The sequence below is a fragment of the Cinclus cinclus genome, chromosome 21 (genome assembly GCF_963662255.1).
Source record: "Cinclus cinclus chromosome 21, bCinCin1.1, whole genome shotgun sequence".
Classification (NCBI taxonomy): Eukaryota; Metazoa; Chordata; class Aves; order Passeriformes; family Cinclidae; genus Cinclus; species Cinclus cinclus.
This window is the reverse complement of record NC_085066.1, coordinates 10289594-10302538: the sequence shown is the minus strand read 5'-3', so window position 1 is coordinate 10302538 and position 12945 is coordinate 10289594.

Genomic DNA, 12945 nt, shown 5'->3' with positions numbered 1-12945 from the left:
CACATCAGATAATGACTCTTTGGATAAACAGAATCCAAAACCAGTGGAAAATAATCTGCAGACTGTGCTGAACTGAAACCTCATGAACCCAAAAAAGCTTCAGGCACCCTTTTTTCACTCCAGCAGGAATTTACAGTCGAAGAATAAGTGGAGTTAGAAGGGTCAAGGACCATTGAGTCGAACCAACTACCCAGGCTATGTGGGTTTGGCTGGCTGCACAGGCAGCACCAGGAGAGGAGGGCACTGCAAGGCAAATTTTCACAACATCTCAAACTTACTGAAGATGCTTTCCCAGAGAGCCAGCACACCCAGGGACAAGTCCTATAGCCTTGACACTTCATGGGGATGAGACCTGATCTCCAACACACCTGGCTCTCCAACACACCTCCTCAGGTTCCCAGAATGGAATTCTGGGATTTTGAAAACCAGCAAGCAGCTCCCAGAAAGGTGTTGCTGAGATGGGACCTGTCTTCATGCATCAGCTCAGCAGAGTAATTTCCTCTTAGCTTTCTCCATTCCTCTCCCCTTCCCTCACGGGGGATTATCCCAAGAAGTAGAGCCGACCTCCCCCTCCCTGTGGGCAGGGAAAAGCAAACCTCTCTCGGGAGCAGCTCTGCAGAGCTGGAGCAAGCTGGAGGCCAGCTGGCTGTGTCAGCAAAGACTTAATGATTGTGGTGTGGCCTGTGCAAGGTGCCCACTGACCACACAATGTCCCCAGAAGCCGCAGCCTGTCAGACCCCGTGTGCCCAGGGAGCTCCTCCCAGACTGCTGGGGACCCCCGGCCCTGCCTGGAGCCCAGCCTGGCCCCCCAGGGCTGTCGTCAGGCTTGATGTCCCAGGAGCATCTGATCAGATGGCTGGACTGGAGCATTGTCCAGGTTCCAAAGCATTTTAAATCGTCTTTTCTGGGTCTGTGGTACTAAACCACAACCAGCAGTCAAAAGTGTCCCCAGGACATCAAATAGCCATTTCCTTGGAAGAGCGTGGGCTAGTTCTGCAGGAAAAAATCCTCTCCCAAGTCACTGGGACTAGCAGCATGCCATCATGTCTCGAAATCCAACAACACGTGCCTGTGAAGGATGTCCCTGTTCCCTTCCTCTTCAGATGAGGCCAGGGAAACTGAGTCCTATGGCTCTGTCTCTGCTGATAGGAGCAGGGGACCTCCTCCATGTGTCAGCCTCCATCATGGAGTGCCATGGAGATGGGTAAGGGAAGCCCCTCCAGGGTGCCTAAGTGTCCCAGGGAATCGGTGTTCCCCTTCCCCAGTCCCAGACCACAGCATGGCAGTGAACTTTCAGTCCAATTCTAGACCAACCTGAGTGCTGAAAAAAAAAAGTGCACTTGGGACAGAATTTTAGCTTTTTCTCCTCCTAGAGATTGAGAAAATAATGAATTTGCTCTGTTTTTCTGTTATTAACTCACCCACGTAACCTTTTCTTCCCTTTAATCAAATCCACTTGGAAATGGAGAAATTGTGCTTCCATAGGAAACATGGAAAGGAGCTGAACTTAATTCCCATGGGAAAAGCCAGGATTGAACCCATCAGTACATACAGAACCAAAGGGTGCTTTGGAAAGCAGGGAAGGACTGAGTGTCAGGTTGCAGCTGGGGCTACTTTGTCCCCTCAGATGGTGCTGGGAGATGCCTCAGCTGGGGAACACTGAAATTTCCCTGGTTGTAATCACACAAAGCACCCCAGTGCCCTGCCTGAGTCATCTTTGTCACCTTCCCCCTACTGCTGAGGACCTGGGCACCCCGTGATGGAAATGTTTGGGATGACGGATGTTTCCATCAGTCTGGTTACCAGGGCCTGCACCTCCACAGACTGGCTGTGGGACCCCAAGGTGCCTGTCCCAGCCTCCATCCCAGCATCCTCCCCATCTCCGTGCTCAGCCCTGCACGACAGGAGCAGCCGTGCTGAGAGCCCAGTGCTGCGCCAACCACAAATCCTGCTGGAAAGAATGTGGCTTCTGGTGCTTCTGCACATGACTATTTAGCTTCCCACAGTGGATCTCTGCAGGGGGAGACAGCAGAGGAATCCCTCTGAGAAGGAAAACATCACCTCTCCCAGAGGTGCCCTGGGAGAATCTCACCAGGGCAGAGTGGGTCTAGGCAGCACCAGAGGGAGGGTCTGGCATCCATGCCCCCCCCCCCCCCAAAAAAACCACCAAGTGGAAGAGACAACCCATCTTCCAAATCCCTTGATAGTGCTACGAAGTGGCCCCTTGGCACCCTTTCCTTGCCAAGGGCTCAAAGCCACCCCAGAGACGCAGACCAGCTGGGACATGGTGCTTCTCTGAACTGCTGACCTGGCACGAACTTCCCTGATGTGCTGTTTGCTAGTTCCGTCCGAGCTGGCCAGGGGGAGCCTTCCCTCCCTTCCAGCACCGTTTGGGGCTACACTCTTCCCATACCACCTCAGGGGTTTCACTACCACTCCAGCGGGGATTTCCAGCTCCCATCCCACCAACACCTACAGGGTGTGAGTATCCCCCTTCAGCCCACCCTGCAGACCCCTTCCATGCTGGCACAGTCAGGACACAGCACAGCTCCAGCAGCAAACCCACGTCCCCACACCCAGGCTGGTGTGTGCTGGGTTAATGTTTTCCCCATTACTTCACTCTGGCCTCTGTTCTTATGGAAAAAACCAAACCATCTGGTAATAATATTTCCCTAATAGTTGTCTGAGTCTGTGGGAAAGCTTGGCTCAGCTTCTTAAGGAAGATGAGAGGGTCGAATGAGAGGGGAGGTTGCGAATGTGGGAGCTGGAGGAGAGGAGGTAAAGCTTTCAGGATCCTTCTCCTGGGCCACCCCAGCGCTTGCAGGGATCCTTGACTCGCAGGGGAGCCACGGGATGCTGGGATGTCACATATTTGGGATACCTCATGGTGAAAGAATTCCACTCTCTTCCTCTGTCCCACAGTGGGTGCTTGAAGGTGGGCAGCAAAATTCACTTCCAGGGATTCCCCCCCTGCCTCCATTTTACACACAGGAAATAGAAGCAGCCCAAAGCATGGAGTTTGGTGATTTGGGAGCGTCATCATTTGGGAACAAAACCAGCTCAAACCAGAAAGATCAGCAGCACCTGCATTGTCTTCCTGTTCTGGGGACATCACAGGAGGAACAGGGACAAAGGACAGCCCCCTGCCCCCCCCCGCCCCCATCCCCCCCCACCTTGCGGAGTGCATCCAGGAAAAATGGGTGGAAAAACACTCACTAACCCCACCATTAGCTGAGGAGGGAATATTGTCCATTCTTCTGCAATAAAAGGTGTGTCTTGGGTGATTCCCAGGCAGGGGAGTGTGCCTGCCAGGCTGGGCACATGTTCCTTGGGGAGGGCAGGCCCCAGGCGCTCAAGGAACAGCTGAGCAGCCACCAGACACGGCCCTGCCTGAGCTGGGGAGACTGCAAGCACTGTTCCACCCAGCCCCACACTCCCAGAGACCAGCCCACATCAGTAACTGTGAAGGAATGAGCTGAAAACCTGCTTTTCCTCTGCTGTGCATTGCAGTCCCCCTCTCTGCACTCAGGTGGATGCAGAGATCAAACCCCAAAGCCTTGGGAAGCCCAGAGAAAGCATCTTCCTTGCTGGCTGCCCTCTGCATATCTCAGCTGGCTTCCTGGCACAGTGCAGCATGGAACCAGCCTGATCCCTTTCCATAGTTTTCCACAGGGATGATCCACCCCAACCCAGGAGCTTGCATGTGTTTAGCAAACTCCCAGAGATTTCCAGTAGCCCCTTCCCAGGATGTTTCTGCTCCCATTTTTATTAAGCATGCAGGTTCACACACGTTATTTTTACCATCCCAGCAGATGTCCAGGCTCTGGGTGTAGCTGTGCCCTTCCAGAGCACTCCTGGGATGCAGCAAGGCATGCAGCCCACCTCCCTCTATACCAGAGCCAGATCCAGCTGCAGCCTTTTCCTAGAAGGATGAAACAAGTCAGACACCCTTCCTGCCAAGAATGCCTTCCCAGCCCACTCCAAGCAGTGCCAAGCATCTTCCTTGGATCATTACAGACAATGAGGAGCAAAGCAAATGCAAACCATCCAGACATGGAGAAGGAGGAATGGCTTTTTTGGTTGGATAGATGGAAGGAATCCTTTCCTGTGAGAGTGGGCAGGCCCCAGCACAGGGTGCCCAGAAAAGCTGTGGCTGCCCCTGGATCCCTGGAAGTGTCCAAGGTCACATTGGACACTGGGGCTTGGAGCCACCTGGGATAGTGGAAGGTGTCCCTGCCCATGGCAGGAGTGGAATGTGGTGGTCTTTAAGGTCCCTTCTAACCCAAACCATTCTGTGGTCCTCGGATTGCTCTTCTCAAGCCTATTTCCCTTGCTCCATGCAGCAGATCCCAGCACAAGCTTCAGCCAGGGAAATCCCAGCAGGGTGTAAAGATAAGCATCTCTCCCTCTGAACTTTATTATTTTTCAGAGGTACAGCCAAAGGTAAATAGGCTGTTTTAATCTCCAAACATTCACCCCCTCAGCAGGAAGCCATGGAGCTGCAGCCAGCACAAAGGGCTGGATGCAATGGACAGGACTGTGGGGCCTCTGCACCCTTAAATGCCATCACTGGGTCACAAGTGGTTCACATCCCTCTCCATCCTGGGCAGGGATTCAAGCCCTCTGCCTGGAGGAGTGGACACAACAACCTCTGGATGGTGTTTGCACACACAGCCCCAATGATTTTTTCCCCAGGTCAGCTCTCACCCGGGGCTAGTTCTGGCTCTGGAAAAGTCTCCCAACTCAGCAAAGGCCGTGGAAGGTGCTTCATGGGCGTCCCAGGGCTTGCAGGGAGGTGGGAAAGGAGCCTTGGGCTGTATTTCCCACAGCATTGCTCTCAGCAGGTGACACCTCGTTTTGGAGTGGTCTCCATGGTGCTGCTGCTCTGGGAATGCCATGGGAACAGCCACAGGGGCTTATCTCCACATGAAAGCATGCAAGCAATTCCTGGGCAGGAGAAACCCAGAAAACCTGTTTTTTAGTCAAAAGTGGGTGCCAGGCCTGGAGCTGTATGTTGTGGTTGACTTTGTGGCTTGTCAGGGAACAGGACTGGGCACCCCAGCCAGGGGCATGCCTGGGGTGGCACCAACAAGGGGAGGACGACTTCCAGGTTCCACAGAGATTTGGGGCTGCTGCTCCCTGGAGTTGAGCAAGGGTTTAGAGAAGGGTAAACTGCCCTGCCTGCCTGCCTACAGCCCCTTCGCCTGGCCAAATGGGAGCAGGGGTGATGTGCACTTGGAAAATATAATTCCAGATGGAGAAAAAAGGTTAAAATAGTTTTTTGCCTGTTTCCACATAGGGCAGAGGTCTGGGCAGGCAGTGCTGGCCTCTCCTGGATGTGCTGGCCTCTCGTGGCTGTGATCCAGCCAGGGCTGGATGTGCTGGAGATGGAGACACCCTAACTGCACCAGGTCAACATGCAGAGCTGGGGCAGCGCTCTGGCTTCTCTTCTCAAGTAGAAAGGAAGCATCCCAGAGAAAAAACATGTCCCAGTGTGTGCAAAAATAGCACCAGGGCTGCTCCAAGGTCCAGCAGGGTTGGCACATGGTGGGCTGGTGGGGTGTGTGTGAGAGCTGCCCTTTTGTGGGGCTGGATGGGGAGCCTGTATCCCATCCGGATCACTGGCAGCCCCCAGATTGCTGGGCTGCTCCCAGGGCCCAGCAGTGACTCACACTTGCTATAAACACATCTCCCGATGGATAATGAATCCCGGTCCTTGCCGCCTTTCAGGAACGCTCTGGATTCTCTTTGCAGTGTTCTCCCTGTCCTGTTCCCCCTCCCTCCTGGCAGCCCTGCTCCCATGTGGGATCACTTCCTAATGCTGAGTGGAGCCAGGGCTCTGAGGCCCATTTTCCAAACCATGATTTGTTTCATGGGTTGAGTTTCCCCATTAACCATTCTGGAGACACTGAGGCTTTTGTGCTATGAGGGCACCCCCAGCACCCCACCCCTCTTGCTGTGGGGGCCCCACAGCTCCCCAGCCTCATCCCACTCACGACGGAGGGCACCTCAAGCAACAAAAGCTTTATTGCAATGACACGGATAAGCCACAAAATACATCGCAAAGCAGCAGGGGTGTGAAGGGCAATGAGGAAGCAGAAAGAGGGGTAGTGGGAAGTGCTGGCTTGCAGTGCAGCTGGCTGCTGAGCTGCTGTCCTCCTGAAAGCTGCTGCCCCAGCCCCCCGAGCCCGCTGCTGCCCATGCCCAGACCTGGGGAGAGGGGTCTGGGCAGCCTGGGTGGGGGGATTAGGCGGGGGCCCCAAGGTGTGCAATGAAGGAGCGGAAGAAGCTTGCGGGAAGCTGGCAGCATCTTCGGAGGGGGCTCAAGCATCAGTCACTGCCAGTAGGTCGGCTGTGGCGCTCTGGTCAGGCGGTGAAGGTGCTCCTCCCGTGGGGGTCAGGGTCTGCAGAGCTGGGGGCAAGCAAGGGAGATGGTCAGGGCTCACTCGAGGCTCCCATACCAGAGCCTCCTGGCTCTCAGGCTACATGAATGTGAGGCTGCTTCAACACCCCAAGCAACTCTCCAGCGTGATGCTGAAATCACCCACACCCCAAAAAGCCAAGCTGGAGAAGCCATGCCCACACAGAGCTCTGCTACACCATAACAAACCTCCTTTTAATTTCCATGGGAGCTCACACCAAACACATCCAGCATGAGCTGGGCTGCCATGTGAGCCCAGGTGGTTGCCTGGCCTGCTGCTTTTGTCTCATGGGGTGTCACTGAGGGCTGAGAGGAGCTTTTTGGGAACTTCAGAGAAGCCATCTGAACACATTCAGGCTGTTGCTGGGCTGAGAATACCCTCTTTCTCTGCCCTGCAAACCCATGGCTGCAGGGATGGTGACTGTGGAAAGCTGGTTCTGCTGGACCCCATCAGCAAGATTTGGGGGTGATGGGCAAGGGCACTGCTGTACTGGGGGTGATGGGCAGCTGAGAGAGGAGCACTGGGAAAGAGCACACATCCCTCACAACCTCTGCCTGGTGCTGCACTGCATCACCCTGTACCTCTGGAAAACACATTTCAGCCCAAAATATGTGGAGGGCAGGTCTACTTGCAGCAAGAATGAATTTTAGTCTGCAACTGAAAATTTGTTTTAAGCACAGAGATGGAAGTTTCTCTGGGTTTGCATTTTTAACTGGCTTTTTACTGACAGTTCCTCTTCAGTGCTCCTGTAAGAGATTTGGGAGCATGGCTGCATGCTTGCTAGCACAGAGCAACAACCCTTGGAAAACCACATCACCAGCTGGAGCAGCAGCCTCAGGTTATATCCCTGCAATGTCCTCCCACCAAAAACCCTCCACACCGCTAATGGACTGCTTTTGGGTGAGCACATCACAGCCTGCTCCCCTTTGCACTGGGAAATCATGTTGGATATCTGTTGTGGTTTGATCCCAAGCTGTGCACACAGTCCTGAGTTCCAGAGCCATGCTGCCCCATCCCTTGGTGCTATGTGTGCCTGGCCATGCTGCCATCTGGCTGTTGGCCCATCACATTGGGCCCAAGCTTGCACAGAGCATTTCCCACCCCTGCTGTGCCCACGCTCTCATGGGACATCCTGTGCCACCCATTCCCACAGGACACAACAAAACCTAGAGAAGCTCCAGAGCCAAGCACCACTCATCCCATTTGATCCAGACACAAATGCTCTTAGACACAGCTTTCTCCAGAGACAAGTAGTGGCACTGCCTGCAGGGAACCAGGACACAACTCCAAGTGTGTTTCAAATACTCCAGTCCTCATGCACATCCTGGCCTATCCTTTTGGGATCAAAGCAGTTCCTTCTGGAAACATCATTTCTGGGAAGAGACATCGCTGTGGTTAAACTGCCTAAACATGACTGGCCAGAGCCAGTCCGGCATTGCACTTGGCTGTATTTGGTCTGTGGGATGCTTTTGGAGCAATCTGGATCTTCCTCTTTGCAGGATAAGGGCGCTGGGGCAGAGTGGGAGGGGGGACTGCACATCTGGAGTGGAAGGAGTTGCACATCTGGTACATTCAGTACTTCCTAAAAGTCACTGCCACGTTACCCTTTGGATGGGGGCCTAGGGCTTGGTGCATAGCACAGCAGATCAGGATCCGCAGCTGCATTCCTTTCGAAGGGAAAGCAAAAATATCCCTTTCAGCAGAGTCCCAGCTCCCTGTAACATCCAACATGGGAACAGAGGGACTGCACAGAGACTGTGACCTTTCTGCAAGTCATTCCAGCAGCCGCAGAGGCTCCTGCTATCAGCCAAGGCGCAGAGCAACCAGCTCGGGAATGCCTCCCTGGGGACCACAAGAATGGACACTCCTGGGACCTCTGCAGCAAAACCTTGTCCTTCTGCCAGCATAAGGGGGTGGCTTGTGCCACCCGTGGCCAAGGAGATGCTCGCTACAAATCCTTGCCCATGTGGGCTGGCTCCATGAAGATCCCAGCACTGACGGGACCATTCCTGCGGAGGGACACGGAGCCGGTCACCCGCTCGCGGGCTGTAACTGCCCGTCATCAGTGTCAGGGACACGCACACAACAGCCCGCTCCCTTTCCAGCAGCGCGGGTTGTCCTTTGCACGCATGGGAGCAGCGGCTGGAAGCACCGGACGCGCCAGTGCCGGCCACACGCCGGCGTGGCTGTGCATGCATCCATGAAAAGCTAGGCAATGGGGACATCTAGTGACCAGCCCGAGGCGCCCGGGGATGGGGACGGGGCTCCCCTCTGGGGCGGGGGCTGCAGCCAGGCAGCGCTGGAGAGATGCCTTCCATCCCTGTGGCCAAGGAGAAAATGGGATTAGGCATTCATCCCTGCCACGCCACGGGGATCTCCCAGAAACTCTACCTCTGCCCGCACCGAAGGCCGGAAATTACCCTTGCTAATGGAGCATAAACTGGGAATTAGCATAATTAAAAGTGACTAGCATGGATACAATAACAAACGCCGGAATAACAGCTCAAAGAGAGTTTGAAATTTAAAGAGTCTCCCCAGTGAAAGTCACTTTCCCTGAGGGGAAACGGTCTATTTTTTCCAGCCTTATTTTGTACTAGATTTGCAAATACAGTCGGGGGGGGAGGGGGGGGTGTGGAAAGAACAAAACAATACTCCAAACGATTTTGGGAGCACAAGGACATGCAGGGGGAGGGGAGACTTTCAGCAGAGACCAAGGGGCTGAGCACAGACCTCAATTGGCCCCTCCTTGATGGAGACCCCCACACTCCAGGGGCAGGGGGAGGCATTGGACCAATATTTTCCAGTCAAAATCAAAATATCCCCCTAAATAACTCATTCCCAAAGACTTTGACTGAGTTGGTTGCTTCCAGAAATGTGAAATAATTCTGGCTGGATAACAATGCATTGTTTTGGGAGAGAAAAGCAATGTATTAAAGCTGTTGCTGAACTGGGACGTTCACCTTGCACTGAATATCCATTCCAATAGTAGAGATTTTTCCCAGTGGTCTGGCTGTGGATGCATCCTCACTATTTTAAGTTCAACCAAAATGGACACCCAAGACTTACACAAATCAAAGCAAAACAGAGACTCCTTCCAAAGAAAATAGCAAATCTCCTTTTGGGTCATCCCAAAGAAATCAAAGCTGAGTTTGATACATTCGTTGTGATTTTGTTGTTATCCTTGTGATCAACATGCTCCCAGGAGATGCTGCATTGGTTTCAACACCTTTCTCCAAACCTTGCTCAAGCTCAGATGATGATGGATAAGCTGACTCCCACATAACACTGCAGTATAATTTTTTTTTAATTTTCCTTTTAAATTTGCAAAATAATCTTGGCAGTGTGACCCTCAAAGAAAAGTTGTGACGTCAAAGGGAATGCCAGGAGGAGGGATGCTTCAGGGTGTCCTGTGCAGGATCAGGACCAGGATTCGATTATCCTTGTGAATCCCTTCCAGCTGAGGATATTCTGAGATTCTACGAATGTGCAGTGCTCCTCCTTTGAGGTGACCCAGGTGACTGCTACTGCTTGTACTGTCCCTTGTCCACCTGTGGCCACATCAGCATTTCCTGGAGCACTCACTCCCATGAGCACAGATCCTTGTGGCAGCACAAGCCTTGACATGACATCTCAGACACCTGCCTGATGGCAGAGCAATGCTCATATCCAGCCCCTTCTCCCTCACCACCAATTCCCAGGGTGGCTTTTCCACAGCCTGGCTGGGTGATGGATACCTGGCAGCAGGCTGGGATGGAGATGGCACTCAGAAGGGGATTATCCATGGGTTTGCTGGCATAGGGATGGGTGAAGAGGTATTGCTGCAGCCTGCTCCTCCTCCAGCAGCCTCTGAGCTCAGCTGCATCTGGCAGACCCAATCTGGCATTTGCTATTTTGAACAGCACTGTCTCAGTGGAGGTGGGGAATGGCAAAGGGAGAACATGCAGAGAGCAGAGGAATTCAGGGCAGCCATGATCTCCAGGCACTGTGCAAAGCCATTTCCGTGTCCAGGATGCTGTCACACTCCCCGACCTTCCCCAGGTGTCCCAGTTCCACAACCTTGTTGGCCTGGGATGGATTACTCGGTCTTGGTCAGCATGATTCTGCTGCTGCTGTGCCTCCATCACCTTGTCAAGAAGCTGTCCTCATGCTCCAACTTGTCCTACAGCCCCATAGAGGAGCTGGGAACAGCAGGATGGGCTGGCTCCCTCTGTGCACCATCCCTCCCCGAGGGGACAGCACCCCAGGCTACCATGGAGGGTGGTGGCAGTGGGATGTGGAGCTTTTGCCATGGCTCACCTCCCAGGTCACTGGAGTAGTTGTTTTCACTGGGTCTCACACACAGATATTTCATTCTTCTAACAGGAAAAACGCTTGGTCTGAAGCAGAGTGAGGAACAGAAGATGAGGAATGCCCCTTGCCCACAGCTGACTCGCCACCTTGGCAGGTGGTTCTGTGCTTTGCTGGCCAATTGGCAACTTGGAAGACCCGGTTTGGTGCCTACCTCCCTCCATCCTCAGCATCAGCACAAATACTCGGGGGAGGTGCCAGCAAAGGCTGCTGGCTCCACCTGAGCCCCTCAGCACTCCCACAGCACCAGTGCTCCCCTGGATGGGGAACCAGGGGATGCTTTCAAGCCTCTATGGCTGCTCGGCCACCCAAAAAGCACAACTGAACCCAAAGTGCCAGGGAGAGCAGGGCAAGGGGTTGGAGACAGGCAGCAAAGCACCTTATGAAGGATCTGGGAGCACCTTTAACCACAGAAGCTTGGAATGCTTTGGAGAGCTGAGCATGCCCAGGTTTTGATACACCTGGACAGAACAAACCCTGATGCTCAGCAGCACCACCTTCACCTTTATGGACTCCTGGGCTGTGCTCTCATCCCTACCAGCTCCTTGCTAGAGCCCATAGACCCCTGCCCATCCTTGGCTCCACTGATGCAGTGGCATTGCCTGGGATCCCTCACACAACCTGCGTGAGTGCTGGAGGAGGAGAAGTGGCCCAGCATCCTAGCAGGAGAAGGGTGGGAAGCTGCCAGTGGTGCCTGCTGGTACTGAGGGTCGAAGAGAGGGAAAGGCCAGGAAATCGTGGGGCTCACCTGGAAAAACAATGTATTTCCCATGTGATACACTGCAAAAATGTACCGTGTGGATGCTTCAGCTGTTTGGGGACATGGTGTATCATGGTCCCCTAATCTGGAGTCTGGGAAAAGGGACAGACAGGAATTAACAGATGGAAAACGTACGTTTCCTTGTTGGAGAGGTAGGAGAAAAAAGCCTGGAAGCAGAAGGCAGGGCTGGGCAGAGAGGGTCTTGGGGAAGGGTGTGGGGCACAGACATGGCAGATCTGTCCAGTCAAGGGGGCAGTAAGAGATGATGGTAGTCATAACATAACTTATTAATTCATCTCAAGGAAAACCTAAGGATTATGCAAGGCAGTAACTCTCCTTTTGTAAACAAACAGACAAACAAACCAGAAAGCATGGAATCACTCAGGAAGTGCATTGGTCATGGGGAACCTTCTCTGAAAAAAATGAAACAAAAAAAAATTATTATGGTAATGCTAAATAATAATAGTAATAATAATGAGAATAATTAAAAAATTGAGAACTCTTGCATACAACCCCCACCTTCCCTCCAAGCAGCTAAAAAGTTGTGGAAGGATGCAGAGGGAAGGATGGGACTGGCATTGTCAGGGCGACCCAGGAGAAGAACAGTCGGAGCCCATCATTACCAGAGCTGCACAGACATTTATTGAACACAAACAATGACAAACACAGCTGGCTCACAGAGCTTCCTGAGCTATCGTCCAAAGGTTTTGCTTGGGGATTGCGAAAAGAGTGCTTTCAAAGGTCCCTGGGGGTGTGAATCCCATGTATCTGAGGTCTTCCTACTTCCAAGTCCTCATTTGTTAAAAAGACATGAGCATTTGTGTGTATGTGTGTGTGAGATTCCCTTAGTTTAGTGGGAAAAAGGGCTTGTCTGGACCATGCCATGTTCCAAGAGAGAAGCCTCTGGGTTGAACCTGCGCTTGGCTTCTGCTTCCCAAAAAACATGGGGTGAAAAGCATGCCCTTACCCTGAGGGCACGGGTGTGAGGTGGAAAAGGTGAGCCAGGACAAGCAAGGAGGAAGCACCAAAGGGAGGAGGGTGAGAAAAGTTAAGTCATCTGAAGCAGGCACAGCTCTGGGTGGCATCACGTATGTCCATAGGCTACAGAAAATACCACCAATGTCAACTCAAATGTGTAGGTAGTTACGCTAGACTGACACTAGAGACCCCGCCAGCTCCTGAAGTTCCACCAGTGAGAGAAAAAAACCAACCCCCCCTCCCCCCGCCCTTGTCCCCCAAAAGCAGATGAAGAATTAACACCATAATGCTGAAAACAAGGACCATAACCAAAGAGTTTAGGAGCAGCCTTGGGAGCACAGAGAAAAGAGCTTGTAAAGAAACGTTCCAGTGTGTGCATATGCGCATGTGTTTATATATGTATATATATATTCGTTAGTAAAGAAAAGAATATCTGTG